The 15,294-nt window shown below is 32.2% G+C and overlaps 1 long non-coding RNA gene across 1 annotated transcript; it reads right to left on the bottom strand.

Annotated features, from left to right (window-relative positions):
• Nucleotides 1-754: 754 nt before the first annotated feature.
• Nucleotides 755-4,559, bottom strand: LOC129969552 (uncharacterized). Its single transcript, XR_008784537.1, has 3 exons — nt 4,374-4,559; nt 1,975-2,207; nt 755-1,884 (listed from the first exon to the last, which is right to left on the bottom strand). It is a non-coding gene; the product is annotated as an uncharacterized LOC129969552 (long non-coding RNA).
• Between the last annotated feature and the right edge of the window lie 10,735 nt (nt 4,560-15,294).

Genomic DNA, 15,294 nt, shown 5'->3' with positions numbered 1-15,294 from the left:
GCTTTCATCGATTCATGATTTTAAACATCATTTTCCTCAAAATTCGGTATGAAACTGTCAAAAATGGACATCTAGTAATTTTCGATCATGTCTCGAAATAATTCGATTCATTACAATCAAAATATATTAAGAATTAAACTTTCGATAAAATGCCATCTGTATAGAATACATGAAATGATTCTTAAGTTTAAAAATAGATATTTGTAAGTATAAATCTGGAGTTAGACGTACTGCATTACCACTAATGTTTTCCTTGCATTTCTTCAGCTTACTGTTTCAAATTTGCAATCTCAATATAAGATTTTTGTATTTCTTATATTAGATGGATACAAAACTAAATGTAATTTCCCAAATTTTAATTAATAAATTTTAAGACTTCATTTAATATGACTCGCTTCACGCCGAAAACGTTAAAATAAACCTCCACTGAAATTTTATAATACATTTCATGTAATAACATGCGGGAGAATTTGCGATTTGATTAAATAAAGGTAAAGCAATAAGAATAGCATTATGGGAAGGATGCAAACAAAATGCATGACTACCAACTACGCTTATACAATTTAGATTTACTATATTAATATAAACCTACACGAACAACGAAATAAGTAGGAATTGACCAATGACACAAACTTCTAATAAAAGGCAATTTAAAGATTTTTTATGTATAACTTGGATTGGACAACTGAAGAAAACCTAAATATAAGCAAATTCTTTCAAAAAGCAACAGAATGTTTAAGATAACGACCGGGAATTTAAGTGTGCACTATAGGTTCCACTTATGAATCAGCGACTAGCACTTTTCACGTTTTTAAAATGTAAAAATCCTTACACTTTTAACATGAATTACAAAATAACGCATTTAACTCCTATAAAAAGGCTAGTGACATTAGAATTTCAATAATTTTTGTATTCCCCTGCCATCACATAGAACAGAAATTCGATTTATCACTCATTCATTTAAAAAAATTAGGTCATTCTGAAAACTACTCAAAGTTAAAAAGTCTTTTATTTAACATTTTCATCATCCAGAAAAATTCTTTTCATCGTGCACAAATTTATCTCGATCTGTCTGATTGTATTCAGCACTTACTCACTTCTCTATAGTATATCTAGGAAATTCCATAACCAATAGAGCAGAAAACTAGTACGCCTTGGTGTTTGGAATTTTAATATTTGAACAAACAATTTATTCCTTTTCTTATAAAACCTTGTTTTCGACAAAAATTCTTCGACACGAACAAATATCAACTATAAGATTTTTATTCTCAACATCCAGATGCGGCTCTTGATTAAGTAGTTAAACTTGTTTTAACAATAAAAGTCTCCTTTTTAAGAATTTAATTTTTACTACACAATCCGAGATTTGCTATATCACAATTCTTAAGCAGAAGTTCGAATAACAGCATGTAATCACCGAAACTAACGTTTTAACGTACTGAAAGAAGTGGAAGCTGTATTATGAAGAAACCAAAGGAATTGTCAACAAGTTCAATGAAACATTTGATATTAGTTAGAAATATCTCGACACGAAACTGTATAGGGAGTTAAATGAAAGATTTTGGACAATCAATATTTAGAATAGAGCTGATCTCCAAATTATCAATCATGAAAATTATTGGAATAATTGAATTGTAGTTTGAGTATTTTGGAAAATTCACCTGAACGATTTTAATGCATATCGTATCGGAAAGATATTCAACTTTTATTTTTAATTCAATGGGATTGCATTTATTGCCTGGTTATTCATGATTTGCGATCTATTACTCATCTTTGAAAAGGGATTCGATTGCTTCGTATGCCAAATTGTCTTTTGTGTTTTAAAAATGTTTTGAGCGATTTGTAAAAACCTTGGAAGGCATTAAAATCCAATCCTCGAGTATTCTGAAAGAGTGGAAAAGAAATATATAATCTCCGAATTTTCCACACAAGTAACCGCTAAGAGGCTAGGATGCCACAATTATGTAGACATACCTGGTTAGTCCAATAGAGTGGGAAAATCCAAAAGAAAATATAGTCCTCCGTCATCCAAGCATGGTGTGGTGTGATTATTAAGATCAGGCGCTCTCCTCAAACCTACTTGAAACCCAGTGTTGGATATTTAATCCAGAAATTGGAAGAATGACACTTGGAGCGAAGATAGTTTCAGTATAGACAGCATACGGACGCAAATGTCGCTTTGGAATCTAAATTCTTTGTGAAACGAGCTGAAAGAGAAATTGTGGTTATTTTTATCTCTAATTATAAATAATTATATAAAGAAATGCCTTTTTCATTTCTTTTCGAAGTGGAAGACATCTTGTATCTTACAGATTTGTATAGACAAGTGTTTCGTTCTACAAGTATATTGCATTCCGAATAAGATTCCCTCAGCGAATTATGCTCGTTAAACATGGTTCCATTGTATCTCAATCTAAACCTAAATCAATGTTAAAATTTTTAAAAAAATTCTACAGGAGTCTTTATATAGACTTGAAGTCAATGGCAAACATAACAGAATGAATGAACAATGTTTTTATAACAAAAAACAGCTTTGGCTAAGCTGCGCCATACAATGATACACCATCTGCATCGTAAACGTAATAGCATATCAGACAAATATATGAACGTCTCGTTGCATAACAGAACATATAAGCTTACTCAACATTCCAAGACGTGTTAAAGCCTTCTGCTATTATTAACATTCGGATAAGAAAAGGAGAATACCTTATTCAGCTTGCATTGACATAACAAAAAAGATTATCAAACAGATACGTTTTACGTTTCTTAACACTGGCATGGTTTTCCAAGGGCTTTTGCCTTGATGAGTTTATTATACAATAAATATATGTTGGAATATTTACAATAGGTGGTGTATAATCATATTTTTATTAGTTTATTTCATTAGAATTACCAATAATCCCAGTGGCTTTGAAAGTGTTTGCAAAATGTTTTGATAATGAAACATTAATTTCTCCCAGTAAAAGCCTGCTAAGAAAACCACGCCAAAAAACTATAATTGTGCTACGATTTTGCAAAATGTGTTATCAAAGCAACAAGCAAAGTTAAAACGTTCTGCATGAAAAATTCAAAGCAAGAAGGAGCAATTGAAAAAACTGTGGACCCAAATTTCAATATAAACAGAGTTACTTTTATATGCTTCATACTGTATTAGTTTCTTCCACACCATTGTAGCAAAAATGATAAAAGTTTTTAAGTATTGACATTTGTTCAAATGATGCATTTCAAAAATTTCGGCTCGTCATCACAGATAGTCCAATAACATTCGAAGTTCTATTAAAAGCATTAATATGGTTGCTAGAAATAGACCCGAAATTCATGTCCTGTATTACTAAATTTCAAGAAATTTTCCTATTTTTGGGTTAGTTGATTTTCTTTATATTACACAGTGCAAAGATTCTCATTACACAAGGAATGCAACGCTCTTCGGACATATCTTTGGACCTAAAGCTATCAAATTTGGCAAACAGCGACGTCTGGAGGAGTGTCATTCACCGAAAAAAATTCACTTTTTCGAAATTTTAGCTTTTTAATTAAAAAATTAAACTCATTGCAAAATTTCATTTCTAGTAATAGATAATTTTCCTCTACAATTCTGGAACATACAACAAAGAAACCAATTTTCTAAGAATTTAAAAGTCAACTTTTCACTGATACCAATTTTATTTCTATGCATTTAGTTTTCGGCAGATTTAATTTTAAAAAATAGTGACAACACTTATAACTTGAATAAAATTCCATTTGTTTAGTTGCCTATTTCAATAGCATGCTTTAGCTAATGTAAAGCTGTAATTTTAAAGAGTGAAATTTTATACATTAATTCCAAAATACAACTTCTATTTCTAATAAAGAACAAAGATTCAGACTTTTAATTTTCCTACAAATCGAACGACTGTAAACTTCCTTTCCAGAGAGCACTGCCTAATGAAACTAGCACTAGACCAAGACGATTGAAGCCTAAAATGCTATGCTATTACGAAATAAAAATGCAACGTCATTTTTTCTCCAAGTTTAATATTAATAGTGATACATAATAAATAGTTTTACATTCATTTCAAAAGACAATCTGGAATGGAATTTTCTGCTAATAATAAACACAAAAATTTCCATTATAAAGAGAAGGTAAAACAATTCTGAAAATTAAAAATATGTTCTCAAATATGAAAATTAAATCGTCAAATCTAAGAAGAATTTTTTAACATATAAATTATAAAATATTAAAGATAAGCTTCTTCGGAAAAAAAATTATAAACTAATATTTCAGTATAACAATTCTTTGCATCTTCAAGAGATAAAAACAAATCTACTAATCTTCCATTAATATATTTACGCATACTAAAAAAGAAAAAAAAAAAAAAAAAAACGCAACTTACCCATTATTATTCAACTCTGTATCAATGATGAGCAATTCTTGAAAAGGTGAAACTAAAGACATGGAGAACCCATTCACAAGAAACAATGATAGTTAATAAAATGTATAGAGTTAAGCTATATTCAAGACAACTACATAGTTCATAATATTTTGTAAAGGAAACCTAACGTGGAGTGCAAGCAATAGTAATAGGAAAACCGATTAATCATTTGAGTTTTTATAGATTCACCAGAATCTAGAAACTTCTTATAATTTTTTCTCTTCTTCCAAAGATTTGTACTCAGCAAATCACCTTAAGAAAAGATTAGAAATTTTTTTACCCAAATTCGAACCCGAAATAATTATTGGGATAAATTGAGAAATAAATCTGCTGACTTTCATAAAAAATTAGCCTGTCATTCAGCAAATATCAGTGATTACTTAATATGTTATAAGCGGTGTTTTCATGTAAGGAACAACAAAAAGTGATGGCTCCATTTCATAGGCGTCAGTGCAGGCACACCATGATATTGATTGGCTCCTAATCCAAACTAATCCTAGCTGAAATAATATGTAGTCTTCGTTCTAGTTTGACTTCTTTTTTCGTCTCCTTAAAATGGATAGCCAGGTATGACCCCGACTTTCAAAATCAGAGATTTGTAAACTGAATCTTTATTCTAAAAATGGTGTAAAAAAGGTAAAAACGTAAAAAGTTTTTAAAAAAAGGTGTACAACTCTAAATCCTTTTTTGAATGGTCCTGAAGAATGGGACCCACATATGATTCATAGAGCAAAAAAAATGGGAAATTCCTCACATAACGTTAGTAAAATTACTAGTTTAAAATTACATACAGAACTTTTACAAATCTAACGGAGAATTTCTGGCCACGCAATACATAAAAGCAATAACTCTTTTCTACACATTATAAATACATTCAAAGCTCGAGCTCAGAAAAGTTAATCTTTTTTCTACATTCTTCAAAATGTATGAATTACAGATGAAAACCAAAGAATTCTTTATAAATTATTTTTAAAAAAATTTTCAAAGATAAACTACTTCTTTATGAAATGTCTGAACACTCCGCTGGAAATTGAATTATACATCAAAATGGTAACAGATACAAATTCACTTTCTCTCCATGCGCAGTATGGAAAGAGTTAAAAACATAAATCAAAATGGATACAATTTATTTTTGAAAACTATTTAAAAAGCAGTTGCCTGTGTTGTGTGTAAGTTAACAATTGAGCCAAAAATATAAAGAACTTTTCTTAACACATCCAAAGGAGCCACTCAACCTTCTCAAAATGTCATTTGCATCACCGATCCCACGGCTGACCTTTAACCTTATACTTTATACACGGCTGACCTTTAACCTTTGTTAGGTCCTCCCGCTGGTGTGGTGTGGAGAGGGGGTGCCAGCTCAGGTGTCGTCCTTGTCATCTGACCGCGGTTCAAAATGACGAGGTCCGTCCCGAAATAGCCCTAGTGTTGCTTCAAACGGGACGTTAATATAACTAAACTAAACTAACTTAACCTTTGTTATCCATTTGCAGATATAAACCTAACTGAATGGCCGTATTCGGACGTTTCAACGATTTTCTGAGCGGTCCAATCGATTTTCCATTTGAATTTTAAAACAGATATTTAATATTTATAAACATATTTTTTAATATCGATAGATTAAACTTTATGATTCTTTATACATCTCCATGTGTGTCTGCCATGGTAAGGCTTTATTTGTGGCACATGAACTACCTTTTCTGTTTTCCAATGGGCAACCCGGGACGTAATCAACTTTTTACTTTTCATTCGATAATTTTCGCGTAACTTTATAAGATCCAAAATATTTCTTTAACAATTTTTCAGATAAACCTACTTTTCTAATCGGTTTGAGAATCCATAATAGGTCCTCTGGTGCATAAGCTACTAGTCAATGTTTTGCATCCTATCTCACTATCTCTCTCCTGTCTTTCAAAAGGGCAAAGACGAAAAATTTACCGAACTACTTTTGCTTTGCAAATTAAATGGCTGCATAATGAGTTTTCTAATGATACCCTGAGTCATTTTTGCTTCGTACTAATATATATGAGAGATAAAAAAGTGTGAATCCCGTCGTTTCTCGATACGCGAAAGATAAAATGGCATCCTAAACTCTCTGATTAACATCGACATGAATCGATAATATATCGGAGTGCGTTTTATTTCAGTTTGCATTTTATGGTGTTGGTTGAAGTGGCTGATTCTCTACACTGCACATCCATAAAAATTGGCCACTGCCTTTGAAAGAAACATAGTATCTCGATCTGATATAACACTTGGGAATCCCCATTTCATTTGAATAGCCACCAAAAACAACTTCAGATGCTTTTGCGCTAGGGAGGTGCTTTCGCAATTGCGTATCGAATCAAATAATCCATGCAAACTGCAAATCACTTATTTAACTGCAAAGAGTTTGGGAAACGAAGAAATCAATTCCAGCTGGATCACAGGCCGCTTCTGCCGGTGGAAAGGATCTCAGGTGATCCGATGGAAACGGCGGAATACTCTTCTACGTCTGATTTTCTTTAAGATAGCTAAGAAATCGTCGAACAGTTCGATATAAGAAAGATTAATAAAACCGTCATCTTATTCTATCTAACATTTTAGCAATCCCTAAATGACCCCCTGTATGAGCATTATGAAAATGATGGAGAATATATATATATATATATATATATATATATATATATATATATATATATATATACAGGGTGTTCATTAATTATTGTTGGGGTTTCCGTACCTCATAACTTTCGAATAAAAAATATTACGCAAAAACCAATTACGTATTCGTAAATTACAACTCAAAGAGTTTTACGTGGCAACAATGCGATCTTAGCACATTTGCAGTCTGGGTAATTATGACGTCATAAATAAAAATGGTGAGCATGCAAGAAAAAGCAATGTGTGTATTGTGGTATTTCGAAACTAAATCTGACATAACTACTCAACGTCGCTTCAGGACCACGTACAAGAAAGATTCTCCTTCGCATAATTCGGACACTTGGAGGGAAATCGAATTTCGTCTCAATATGTTACGAGCCACGAAGGGCAGCCATGTGCAAATTCATTAATCTTTTTAATATCATTAATAAAATTCTTTGAGTTGTCATTTACGAATACGTAATCGGTTTTTGCGTAATATTTTTTATTCGAAAGTTATGAGGTACGGAAACCCCGACAATAATTAATGAACACCCTGTATATATATACACGTCTAAAATTGCACCATAAGATATTCTTTTAACTCTGACACTTATAGAAATGTTAAAATGTTGATTAAAGGACGTATTAAAAAGGAAACAATGAGGAAGTGATAATAACTCAACTGATTAAACTTCACATTTGAGAGTTACAAAATGAAGCAGGCACTTCATAAAAAAATTCCAGTTTGGTCACCTGGTTCTTTAAGTGAACCAATATAATAAATTCGAAGCTACAATTCACTACAATTTACTATCCAAATTCTCAAAATTAGCTCTATATCCGAAACATACTCCGAATTTATACTCGAGATTTTGTAATTCGAGTTATTGAAGGAGGCAAATCTCAAAGAAATTACAATGAAAGCTCGGTGAAGTCATGGTGCGTTCAAAGTATCGACCAAAAGAATGTAATAAATCTTTCTTAATAAGAAATAAACCTTGTGGGGAATTCACATTTCGATAAGTAAGAGAAACATTATTAGATAAAAATGAAAAAAAATTAGTGTTGTAAAAATATCTAAAACATTAAGTTTAAGCGCAAAGAGCCATGCTTGACTGCATTGAGCCGTAAACCACTAGGAAGAAGAGTTTAAGCCGGAATAATTATTTCTCAGGGAAGCTATTTCTAATTATACATTAGGCTACCAGAAAAATCTTAACATTGACATTTAATAAAGAGAAACAAATCTCTTTTGCTAAAATGTAGAAAGATTTTTATAGCCATGCCATATTAAGCGATAAAATTAAATTTAATGTTTTTGAAATTGATGACTGAAGTTTGGCGAAATCTAAGTATGTTGTATAATCGAAATATGTTTGGCGAAAATCTACGCATGAGGAAAACTAAGTTCTTAAATAGCGATTAAAGGAAAATACGTGGGCCGGGATATCCTTGTTGGTAGGTCGTTGGATTCGCATCTCTTGGGATGTGAGTTCGAGCCCCGCCACCCGAAGACTCCTCGTGTATGTGGTGGCAGGTGCACGTATACAATTGTCGTGGTCACAGAATTCTCGAGATAATAAAACTTTGGATACTGGTTCAAAGGTGATCGTCTGATTGAGGCCTCTGTCGAATGTGTCTCTGATTGAGGTCTAAATTACAATCTGTGAAAAAAATGCATGAATGAAGTCCGCCCCGTAAAAAGGGTTGTGACACATGAATAGCTAAGTCGCACTCTTGGTCCTAGATGGCGCTGCTGATGGACATATTCTCTAGACTAAGTGGTACTCATGGCACTAGATGGCGCTCTTTCGACTTAAATCGCTGACTATGTCAGCGAGTTTGTCTATGACAAGTGCCATTAGAAACAACAACAACAGGAAATATGTGGATATATATTTTTTTTTATTTATACAAAGTTCCACTTTGAATTTAATAAATCAAGATGATTATCCCAAAAAAATATAGCCAAAACTGAAATAATTGGCATCAAATTATTGCAAAATATACTCACATACTTATCCCTAATTCATTAATCTCAATGCTATGGAAAAGTCTGAATTAAGAAACTCATTTCGAACATTTAGAAGAAAGTATACTTAACCAGCGGGACTGGTCTTCCAAAGCCTTTTCAAATATTCGTTAATAAAGTTGTTATTCCAGAAAACGCCTTGGATTGGCGTGCAATTTTTATGAAATATTAACCATTGATGTGAATTTGGAATTATTACTGAATCTATCATGTAAATACAAGTCAATTTCTTGGCAATGAATCCCTTCTATGCGCTTAAGAATATCTAAAAATCAAATTTGTGTTTTAAAAGCGTTTTTTCAAAAAAAAAAAAATGATACATTACTACTCATGCAGTCACAAAATTTCGTTCCATATTTCAGATACTTAAACTATTAGATTTTGGAATTATGCATTTACATGCCTTTGAAAGTACAGGCAGACAGATGGCCAAACACTTTTTTACATTTAGCGCAAAATTTAATAGTCATCTGTAATTATAGATGTTAATGTATGATATTATATATATTCCAAAGGCGCGATGTATTGGATAGAAGCATGTGTTGCGCAGATTCGACACCCGAACAACAACAAATAATATTTTTTGTATATGTACTTTGTAGTATATTTCTATTATTTCAAGTGAAACATATGGAATGTTTTGTAGATATATTGGGGATTATATATAAAACAGTAGAAAAAATCTGAAGGTATAAAAAGAACTCTGATTGAAAGAATTCAGACTCAAACTGTAGGCCTGCAAAATAGGAACAAGAACCCTTCCATCATAAAAAAATGCAATTTATCCATTAGTGGCAGTGGAAAAATTTCATTTAACTTAGGAATAGAACTTCTTCTAATTTCTTCTATTAAGGTATATCCATCCTAAAGGCACAATGTTGTTGTTGTTGTTTCTAATGGCACTTGCCATGAACAAGCCCGCTGTCGACGACAGCCGATTTAAGCCTCAAGGGGAGCGCCTCTTGTTTCAATAGTAGCGCCATCTAGGGCCAAGAGAACGACTTAGCTACACACACGTCACAACCCTTTTTACGGGGTGGATTTCATTCACTCATCCACAGTTAGATCTGAATCGGAGAACGATCACCCCTGATCCAGTACCCCCAGTGGTATTACTCTTGACATGGAGGACTTTGTGACCACGACAGATTTAACGCGCGTCAGCCACCAAGCATGCGGGGAATCTTCGGCCAGCGGGGTTCGAACTCGCAACCTAAGGGACGCGAATCCGACGCTCTACCAATCAGGCTATCCCGGCCTATTATTGGCTATAAGCGTTTATTGCGCTTGCGTAATACCTTGTCTTAAAATAATAATTTTTATATAGATGTTTTGTATAATATTTCCATTATTTGAAGCGAAATTTACATAATGTTCTGTAGATATATTCGGAATTATATATAAAGTGGTACAAAAGAATTTTGAAAAAAAAAGGAATTTTGAATGACAGGATTCAGATTCGAACTGAAGGCCTGAAAAATTGAAACAAATCCATTACCACCACACCAACTCACCAACAACACATTTGAAGCATAGGAGATATAACTTCTAAATTTTAAGCAGGACCTCGTTTAATATACGACAGTATATCTATTCTAATTGCACAATGTATTCGATTGCGAGACCCTGACATCTACAAATAATATTTTTGTAAAGGAACTTTTTAGTATATATCTGTTATTCCAAGTGAAAATTCAGGAGTGTTTTATGGATATATTGGGAATTATATATGTACAATAGTAGAAAAATTGGAACAAAAAAAAAACAGAACTCTGATTTAAAGGATTCAGATTCGAACAGAAGACCGGCAAAATAAAAGCAGGTACACCATCATAACACTAAGCCACCTTCACAGCTCTAAACGAGAAAAAAATAACTTGTTACTTTGAAACAGGATTATGTTTTACAATACGATGGCATATGTATTCTGCATACTTACTATATTCGATAGAAGTATGCATTGCGCATGTGCGAGATCCTGACATTTAAAAATTATATTTTTTGTGCAGATATTTTTTAGTACATTTACGTTTTTTTAAGTGAAAATAATGAAATAATTTGTAGATATATTCGGAATTATGTACACAATAGTATAAAAAAAACCTTTTAAAAAAAGAAATTCTGAATGATAAGATTCAGATTCGAATCGAAGGCCTGCAAAATGGGAACAAGCCCTCCGACATCATACCACCTCGTCAAATAAACAGTAGTAGATGAGAAGAAATATATTGCGAACAAGATTTTGTTTACACTATGATGGTATATCTGTTCTAAAGGCATAATGCATTGAACAAAACCATGCAATATGCATGTAAAACCCTCTGACATCTAAAGATAATAATTCTTGTATAGATATTTTGAAGTACATTATTAGAAGTGAAAATTATAGAATGTTATGTAGATATATTCAGAATAATATTGGCAATAGTATAAAATGAGTTTAAAAAAAATAGAAAATTTGAATGACATGATTCAGATCCCAATTAAACGCCTGGAAAATAAGAACAAGTCCACTGCCATCATGCCGCCGTGTCATCTACGCAGCAGTTGATGAGTTGCAAAATGGGTCGTAATAACTGAAAAGTTAGTATTTACATAATAATGAAAAAAGAATGAAAATATCTATAAATTATTCATCGCTTTCCAGACACGAACAGAGACCAGCAAAAATGAGCATTAAAAACAATATCGTTCTATAAACCAGGTCACACATTCCTACTGCAGCGCCCCGGTCTAAGATTCTTCATACGATTCACTTCATCAAGTTTCAAATGCGATTGAAATCTCATCTAAAAGCTCAATACTAAGAAAACGAATGATTTCTGAAAAAGTCCAAGATCTCGACACTTAAAATTTCAATGAAATTTAGAGCAGTTTTAAAGTCAGTTTTTCATTTATGGGGCTGGAAAGTGGGTCGAATTCGTAAAAAATGTGAAAATAGTATTTAAAAAATATTGGGAAAAAGACAAACAGAAAAATGTATAAAAATTATTCTTCGGCTTTCAGATCCGAACTTAAGACAACAACAACAACAAAAAAAAAAAAAAGGGATCAGAAAACAACATGTGATTCCATCCACCAGGTCACGAATGCTTCGGTCATCCCAGCAATCTAAGATTCTTAATACCATTAACCAAGTTTCAAATGTGATAGATATCTGGTTCTAAATGCACAATGCTAAGCATACGGTTGGTCTCTGCGCACGTGCAAGACATCGAGACTTAAAATTTCAATTAAACTTATAGATATTTTGACATTAAATTTTATTTTAAGAAGTATGAAATTTGGTTGAATTCTTTGTAGATATAGAATATATATGGACCAAAAAAAATAAAAAATAATAATGAATAAAAAAATATATAATTTTTCATCGGCTTTCAGACTCGAACTTAAGACAACCAAAAAGAGTAAACTGCAACATGTAACTCTATCCACCAGGCAGCGGATGGTTCGGTCAGCTCCGCAATCAAAGATTCTTAATAATTAACCAAATTTAAATGTGATGGAAATCTGCTTCAAAATGCACAATGCAAAGCATACGGTTGATCTCTGCGCATGTGCAAGACATCGAGACTTAAAATCTATCTTATATCTCTATCTTATATTTTATTCAATAATGGTGCAACTGCGTGCATGAAAGTCATGCGTATAAGAAAGGAATAAATCTGCGCATACCCAGAATTTCTGACCGAACTGAGACTTTTATTTCTACAATTTCTTTATTTTAGAAATATTTTTAAATATAATATTGAAATCTTTGTTAATTCTGTTCAAAATTTTACTTCCTGAAAAGAAAAATAATAATTTTCTCTATACTTAAAATTAAAAAAAAAATAATAATATGAAGAAAACTAAAACTAAAACGAATGCCGAGAGAGGATCGAACCTATGACCACATGTTCGCAGGCTGACACTCGGACCACTAGGCAACATACGATCAGTAGGGAGGTCGAATTTAAAGCCACACGTTTATTTATTTATTTTCATTCTATAAAGGAGCAAATCCATGCATGAAAGCTATGTGTATAAGAGAAGGAATGAGTCTGCGCATGCCCATAGTCTCTGACCGAACTGAGACTTTTATTTGTACAATTTCTTTATTTTAGAAGTATTTTTAAATATAATATTGAAATGTTTGTAAACTCTGGTTAAACTTTTATTCTTGAAAAGAAAAATAATAATTTTTACTATACTTAAAATTAAAAAATAATAATAATATGAAGAAAATGAAATCTAAACAAATGCCGAGAGAGAGGATCGAACCTACGACCACTTGTTCGCAGGCTAAAACTCGGACCACTAGGCAACATACGATCCGTTTGGAGGTCGAATTTAAAGCCACATGTTTATTTATTTATTTTCATTCTATAATGGTGCAAATCCATGCATGAAAGCCATGTGTATAAGAGAAGGAATGAGTCTGCGCATGCCCAGAGTCTCTGACCGAACTGAGACTTTTATTTGTACAATTTCTTTATTTAGGAAGTATTTTTATATATAATATTGAAATCTTTGTTATTTCTGTTCAAAATTTTACTTCCTGAAAAGAAAAATAATAATTTTCTCTATACTTAAAATTAAAAAAAAAAATAATAATATGATGAAAAGTGAAAGTAAAACGAATGGTGAGAGCGCGGATCTAACCTACGAACACTTGTTCGCAATGTGACACTCGGACCACTAGGCAGCATACGATCCGTTGGGAGGTCGAATTTAAAGCCACATGTTTATTTATTTATTTTCATTCTATAATGGTGCAAATCCATGCATGAAAGCCATGTGTATAAGAGAAGGAATGAGTCTGCGCATGCCCAGAGTCTCTGACCGAACTGAGACTTTTGTTTGTACAATTTCTTTATTTTGGAAGTATTTTTAAATATAATATTGAAATCTTTGTTAATTCTGTTCAAAATTTTACTTCCTGAAAAGAAAAATAATAATTTTCTCTATAAATAAAATTAAAAAAAAAATAATATGATGATGAAAAGTGAATTTAAAACGAATGGTGAGAGCGCGGATCGAACCTACGACCACTTATTCGCAGGCTTACACTCGGACCACTAGGCAACATACGATCCGTTGCGATTAAAAGCCACGTGTTTATTTATTTATTTTCATTCTATAATGATGCAAATCCATGCATGAGTCTGCGCATGCCCAGAGTCTCTGATCGAACTGAGACTTTTATTTGTACAACTTCTTTATTTTGGAAGTATTTTTATATATAATATTGAAATCTTTGTTAATTCTGTTAAAATTTTACTTCCTGAAAAGAAAAATAATAATTTTCTCTATACTTAAAATTAAAAAAATAATAATAATATGATGAAAAGTGAAAGTAAAACGAATGGTGAGAGCGCGGATCGAACCTACGACCACTTGTTCGCAGGCTCACACTCGGACCACTAGGCAACATACGATCCGTTGGGATTAAAAGCCACGTGTTTATTTATTTATTTTCATTCTATAATGGTGCAAATCCATGCATGAAAGCCATGTGTATAAGAGAAGGAAAGAGTCTGCAAATGCCCAGAGTCTCTGACCGAACTGAGACTTTTATTTGTACAATTTCTTTATTTTGGAAGTATTTTTATATATAATATTGAAATCTTTGTTATTTCTGTTCAAAAATTTACTTCCTGAAAAGAAAAATAATAATTTTCTCTATACTTAAAATTAAAAAAAAAATAATAATATGATGAAAAGTGAAAGTAAAACGAATGGTGAGAGCGCGGATCTAACCTACGAACACTTGTTCGCATGCTGACACTCGGACCACTAGGCAGCATACGATCCGTTGGGAGGTCGAATTTAAAGCCACATGTTTATTTATTTATTTTCATTCTATAATGGTGCAAATCCATGCATGAAAGCCATGTGTATAAGAGAAGGAATGAGTCTGCGCATGCCCAGAGTCTCTGACCGAACTGAGACTTTTGTTTGTACAATTTCTTTATTTTGGAAGTATTTTTAAATATAATATTGAAATGTTTGTAAACTCTGGTTAAACTTTTATTCTTGGAAAGAAAAAAAATAATTTTCTCTATACTTAAAATTAAAAAAAAATAATAATATGAAGAAAATTAAAACTAAAACGAATGCCGAGAGAGAGAATCGAACCTACGACCACTTGTTCGCAGGCTAACAGTCGGACCACTAGGCAACATACGATCCGTTGGGAGGTCGAATTTAAAGCCACACGTTTATTTATTTATTTTCATTCTA

This window comes from Argiope bruennichi, chromosome 5 (genome assembly GCF_947563725.1).
Source record: "Argiope bruennichi chromosome 5, qqArgBrue1.1, whole genome shotgun sequence".
Classification (NCBI taxonomy): domain Eukaryota; kingdom Metazoa; phylum Arthropoda; class Arachnida; order Araneae; family Araneidae; genus Argiope; species Argiope bruennichi.
The sequence above is the reverse complement of the archived record's forward strand: the minus strand, read 5'-3'. Positions and strand labels throughout refer to the sequence as shown.